The sequence below is a fragment of the Cygnus olor genome, chromosome 16 (assembly GCF_009769625.2).
Source record: "Cygnus olor isolate bCygOlo1 chromosome 16, bCygOlo1.pri.v2, whole genome shotgun sequence".
Taxonomy (NCBI): Eukaryota; Metazoa; Chordata; class Aves; order Anseriformes; family Anatidae; genus Cygnus; species Cygnus olor.
The window spans coordinates 5249266-5255299 of NC_049184.1; the positions used below are offsets into that span (position 1 = coordinate 5249266).

Genomic DNA, 6034 nt, shown 5'->3' on the forward strand with positions numbered 1-6034 from the left:
AAAGACTAAGCCAACAGATACAGAGAATGACAGCTCCAGAAAGAGCCACCAGGGTCATCCAGGCCAGCTGTCTCAAGCAGTCAAGCTGTGGACTGCGGCTCCCACCAGATCCAGAGATCCTCCTTTTCATACACACAATCTATAAGACATCTCTCAGGAAACTCAGGAGTACTACTAGAAAGATCAGTGACAGAATTCCCCAAAATTAGGTGTGCTGAATGTGTCTTACCCTGTCTGAAAGGAGGGAGATCTTTCTTTCTCTGCTTGTATTGATGTGTCACAAAGTCCTTGCAAAATGCCAGGAATAAGTCAGTACCTATCGTGCTCAGGACACGTTTGTCTAGTCATTAATTCTGAAGACACACAAGACACTAACTAGCTGAGAAGAAGGAGCCGATGCTGGTGAGCAAGGGTCTGCTGAACACGTGACAGAAGTAAGAAGTCTGATCCTGGTCTTCTTAGACTGTATTTGCACGAAGATGCAGGTGTCAGGAGAAATGTGGCTATCCAGAAGGAAAAGCAATTAGAAATGGTAGACTTTGACAGAAGCTTCCTACCTGAGAGAGCTGGAAAATTGGCCCTGCTTCCTTCTGCTAGTGTAAAGCTGGAGTAAAGAATGTCACTCAGCACAAGAAGAGCAAAGACTGGCGGGGTCCAGGAGCCATCAGGATTTCCTTGGGGGCTGGTCCTTCCCTTCCTCTGTCCCCAGGCCACCTGGGTGTGTGGCAGCAGGCAGGACAGGAGCCTGCCGTGCTCTTCCCCTCTTGTTTGAGACTGTAGGATTCAACAGCAGAGCTTTGGCTACAGGTCTTTCATTCTAGCAGTCAAACCCACGGTGGCAATAAATCAGGTGGCAAACAACTGAGTCAATAGATCCTGCCAAGTCCCTTTACACTGCAGTTTTTGGGTCTTTTCTGCAATATTTTGATGTATATATTTGGCCTATTAGAAAAACAACTTCATTTCCAACCACAGTTTCTATAGTGAGATGATTCCTCTCTTCACTGAAGGTCTCTCTGGATGGCCAGACTTAAAAGAGCATCACGCTTGGCTCAGGTTAGAGGTAAACATTGTATTGTAAACGTAGAGGCACTGTGCAAAAGCCCATTTTTCAGAGGCCTGGCAAGAAGACAGTTCAACTCTGAAGGGTGACAGCAGTTATGAAGGCAATAAATGGAGACAGCAAACGCAGCACAAAACAGGAAGCACTCCTGTGGTCCTACCTGCAGGCAGTAAGGAGCAGCAGACACCACTTTTTTTTTTTGAAAGTGCTTTTTCTTACAGGTCCTTTTAGGTGCAGGAAGGTGTATATCTGGCACAGGCTGACTTCTCTGATGTTTCCAGTGGCTGTTCTGGATGTCTGGGCCCCTTTTGTTCACCTCATCACCCAGACCTGACCTACTGGAGCATGAATCCATGTCTGTGGGGAAAAAAGAAAAAAAAAAAAAAAAACACAACACGACAGAGCCAGGCGAAGTCTTCCACCAATGTGAAATGCTGCAGAAGCCGGAGCACTTACTGCTGCTGGGAGTAGCACTGAGAAATTCAGAGGAAGAACTGAATTCAAAGGTGAGGACTGAGAGCAAGAAATAACCAGAAAGTCATCCCGGTGAAAAGCTACGGTGGCTGTGAGCCCCATCAGCAAACACTCCCCTTCCCTTCCAGCCTCCCCAGCACAGCCTTGGGATGCACTGCTTAACATTTTTCAAGACTAAGACAAGAAAAAGAATCCTTTGGCTGAATAATGACCTATAGGAGAACAGGAAAGATTTTATGAGAAACTATTGGCTTTTTAGAAGTATTTCCCCTTTTTTGATTTTTTGGTGACATCCTCTATCAGTCTCTTTTTACCGCAGCATGCAATGTAAACTAGCCCTTGGTTTCTCCTCTGGAATTATTCTTATGCTAAGATACTTTTTCAATCTGAGCATTATCAAAGTTTTTCATCTACAGAAAACCTGCTTTTGAGAAGCTGAAGCTTTCATTTTTCTGGAGGCAGACACATGGAGCACACTCACTCAATTCTGAATATGTCAGCATGTAGAGGTGCAAGACAGACTGCTCCCCAGCCCGCCCCTCCACACTCTGCCCAGACCCTTATTTTGCTGCACCAGGTGCCAAGGTACCCCATAACCTCTCCTCTCACTGGCCATATTCCTTGTTCTTCCTCTGCTTATGAATTTCTAATGCAGCAGCAGCCTGCTTACCTCCAAGCCACGTGCATTGCTCCCCCCAAGGTCTCCCAGGAGCTCTGGGCAAAGCAGAGAGGCATACAGCATCTCCAGCCAACCTGGAGAGGTAAAAGGCACCAGCTAGTAGCTCCACAAAAGGCCTCTTTGTGCTCATTTCATCAAACATTTTACAGCTGATATTTTAAGAGCAATATCTGAGAAGATATTTGAAGAACAGCCTATGTGATGGTTTTGTTAACAGCAGCAAGAACACGCACAGGGAAGCTTATTGATTCTGTTTATTGGGCAAAGTTTGCTTCCTAGAATTCAGAGTCAGAGATGGGTCACGACTGCAATACCAAGTTACTGTGAGCTGCCCACATGTAGGAAGCGAGCAGAGCACGCAGCTGACCCAAACAAGCTGCTGGAATAGCTGCTGAAGCACAGCAGGCTGCAGCCCTGACCCACTCATGAGGAAGGGGTCAAGAGAGGAAGGAGAGAGGGAGAAGAAAGAAAAGTGAGAGCAATAGGAGATGGGAGGATTACAGAAGGTTTCTTTGGCCCACCCTGCCCATAGGCCCTGGGAAAGTTGCTACTGCTCGATGCATTTCCCTGGTAGCAGCAGCGCATGGAGGTGTGGGATAGCGAGTACGGATGGCCAGAGTGTGTGTGTGTGTGTGTAGGGGATGTGTTGTCAATCCTTGTACATTCCTCTCCCACCTCAAAACCTTCCCATGAATTTGGATCAGACGGGAAATCCTTGACATTTGGATTCTAGTCCAGCAGATAAACAAGTGTCCCAGTTACACCGTGCTCCAGCAGGCAGGAGTGTGCCATTGGCAGGTGGGCTCCTTTGGCTCAGAGGTCCCCGAGCCAAGGCTGGGTGTTGTAACAGGTTGTGCAACTACAGGGACAAGGAGGGAAATGGTGTGTGCAGAAGGGAAGGGAGGGGACCCAACAGGACCCTTGGAGCAGGGCAGACAACAGGAGGGGAGGGCAGCCACAGGCAGCCCTCAGGGTTATTTGCAGACACCATGTACCTCTTCATCCTCACGCATTCACGGAAGAAAAAAGAATAAATTGATTGTTTCCTCATCCTGCAGGTCAACCTCACAGACCTCTGGTGATCTGCAGTTCGGGAACATCTACTCTAGACCCCCTCATCCAACCAGACAGTGGGTGGCAGGGACACCACCTACTAGATCAGGCTGCCCAGGGCCACGTCCAACCTGGTCTTGAACACCTCCAAGGATGGGGCATCCACAAAATGCACAAAACCAAACCAAACCAAAAAAACAACTACAGACATGCAGACAACCACTCCTGTTATGTGCTTTAGAGCTGTTTTCCACCCCAGCACTCTGCAGCTTCTGCTCTCTCACAAAGGAAAGTTGCAAGCATCCTGCTCCGTGCTGCATGTGAACAGAGAGAGCCCAGACTTCACCTCACATTCCCAGGAGCTCGGTCCTGCTTCCTCGCTTCTCTCTCCACCACACATCCCCTCCTGCCACGTGCAGAAGTGCTCTTCTGCTCCACAATCAAGGATGAGTTCATTCTGCAGAGGATAAGGATGTCCTCTCCCAAGTTAACCCTCACCTCCTGGTAACACAGCTGCACTTTCTGAGGATTTATAAGTCCATCTGCTAATTCCTTAATATGCATTCAGCATCCTGTGCTAACCCAGCTGGGGACCTGAAGAAACTCAGTAACAGTCTCCCAGTGGTGCTTCCTCGATTGTCCTTCATGAAAAACCTCACCACTACTGTACACCTACTTTCTCCCCTTTGTTTCTAACATTATAATATTTTTCAGCATTATTTTTTATCCCTAGAATGATCAGCATCCAGCAAAGCCGATCAGTGATAAGCTCTATCTGTTACCAGGAGCCCTGGGGAGGGGGAATGGATCTTGCCCAGGGCTGACCCCAGGGTTTTGCAAGAGGACATTTGGTTGTTGTATTTTCTCTGTAAAGCTTCTGCCAACTGATGAAACATCAGTTATGAAAACCAATAGTAAAAAATGAGAAAACAAATACATCCTAGGGAACTACCCAGTGGACCAAAGCTATTCAACAGGAAAAACTCAACAGGGAAATGTGTGTTTGTGTGTTTATGTACAATAGCTGGTTTGTTTGCTCTAGCTTTTCTCTATTGTTCCACAGCACAGTAAAATGGATAGAGAGCAGTCAAGAAGCTTTTTTTTTTTAAAGGCGAATTTAATTTAAGAAAATTTAATAACAGCATAGCATCGTGTTCTTATAGGTACACACTGGCTTTGTTTCTTGCACTGTACTTACATTTTGATCCTTTCAAAGTTAGTTACAACGGTGCTAATTTTGAACAGGATCATTTTAAGGTAAAAATGATTTCTGAGCTGCTGTAAGTGTCCCCCAGGCTACTAATGGAAAGCCAAGAAACTCAAGACCAGGAATGAAAACCAAACATGTGGGTTTCTCCTTCACTGCATTCACAGCAGTCATATCCCTGTCCACCTACCACTAATGAAGAGAGTAAACTAGTGAAATGTAAAGACAGAAATAAAATTAACTATTGCTTCTTTAAAACCCACTTAGTTCAATCTGTAAGAGCAAACATCCCCATGATTCAATCAAAATGGTGTCTCCCATCCAAGGAAGCATTATGGGTCCTTAATAATCTGGATGTGACACATTTTTGGATTTTCCAAACTTTTAAACTTAACTCTTTAATCCTGAGTTTCTAATGCTTATTTGTGCAACAATTGCAGCACATCATCATGTGCTTTAATCTTAGTCACAGATAGGTGCTATCATCCTTACCTTTTCGGTGCTGTTTATGCAGAAATGAACATTGTTTTTAGCCCAGCACAGTCCTCAGGGTGCCAGTTTGGTTTTCAGATGCTCTTTATTTCTGCTCTGCAGAACCACTCTGCTATTTCATGCAGTGTGTGCACAGCAAACATAGCCAAATGCTTTCCAGCTGTGGGTAACACCTTCCCAGGGGACAATGTCTTGGGAACTCCCCCAGCCTCCACTTTTCTGCTCCGTATCCCACCAACTTTCCTTCACTGCTGCTTGTCCTCATGCCTTGCACAGACCCATGAGCCCACCCCCCTCACTCCAATTTTAGCCCCAGGGTGTTAAAAATTATAATTAGTCATTAACCATTTCCCAGCTGTCACTGTGATGCTGTCTCTGGGGAGGCCCAGCAGCTTAATGATGTCTGTCTCAGCTGGGACTGCGTATGACTCCAGCCCAGTTCCAGCAGCTTTGGTTTATTATGATGAACACCTGGATGAAGACATTTAAAGCACATGTGGTTGCCCTGATGACCGAGTTGCTTCAGCTTCATGTTTAAAAAATGCTGCAATCACCATAAAGCTCCCCTTCTTCAGTCTGATTTCACAGGCCACATTCTTGGTGTAATTGGGGATTATCTGGAGTGTCTGCAAGACCAGTGAAAAGTGCTCAGAGCCATCTGCAAAGCTGTAGTAAAAAGTGCTTGATATTAATGCTATTTCATTTTTATTCCTTAGAGATCTCAGACTGTGTTGTGTCTGGACCACGCCAGGTGCTGAGCCACAGAAGATGATAATTTGTACCTTGCAGACAAATACTATGAAAAAGTCAGTAGCTGCTAGGCAGCGCAACATTAGATGTCACCAGAATTTTCTCCTGTCTTGCAAACCTGAATCTTCTAATCGGTTCCATCTCCAGACCTTACAGCTCATCCTTCATCATCATCCTCTGCCTCCTTCCTACAACTGTAAGGCAGCATTTGCTGTCAGAGACATGGGTATGAAATATATGCTTCTCTGGATATAAGTGGAACTGAAGCCCTGTGAGGAAGGTTCAAGGACGTCTAGAGGAAACAGTGCAGGGTGGC

At 45.9% G+C, this 6034-nt stretch overlaps 1 long non-coding RNA gene across 2 annotated transcripts; it reads right to left on the reverse strand.

The window, feature by feature from the left end:
* Positions 1 to 975: 975 nt before the first annotated feature.
* On the reverse strand, positions 976 to 5361 carry LOC121079092. 2 transcript variants are annotated; one of them, XR_005824868.1, is made up of 4 exons: positions 4969 to 5361; positions 3621 to 3726; positions 2208 to 2290; positions 976 to 1401 (listed from the first exon to the last, which is right to left on the reverse strand). It is a non-coding gene; the product is annotated as an uncharacterized LOC121079092 (long non-coding RNA). The 2 variants fall into 2 exon arrangements; XR_005824867.1 differs by lacking the exon at positions 3621 to 3726 and having other exon boundaries at positions 4969 to 5352.
* Positions 5362 to 6034: the final 673 nt, after the last annotated feature.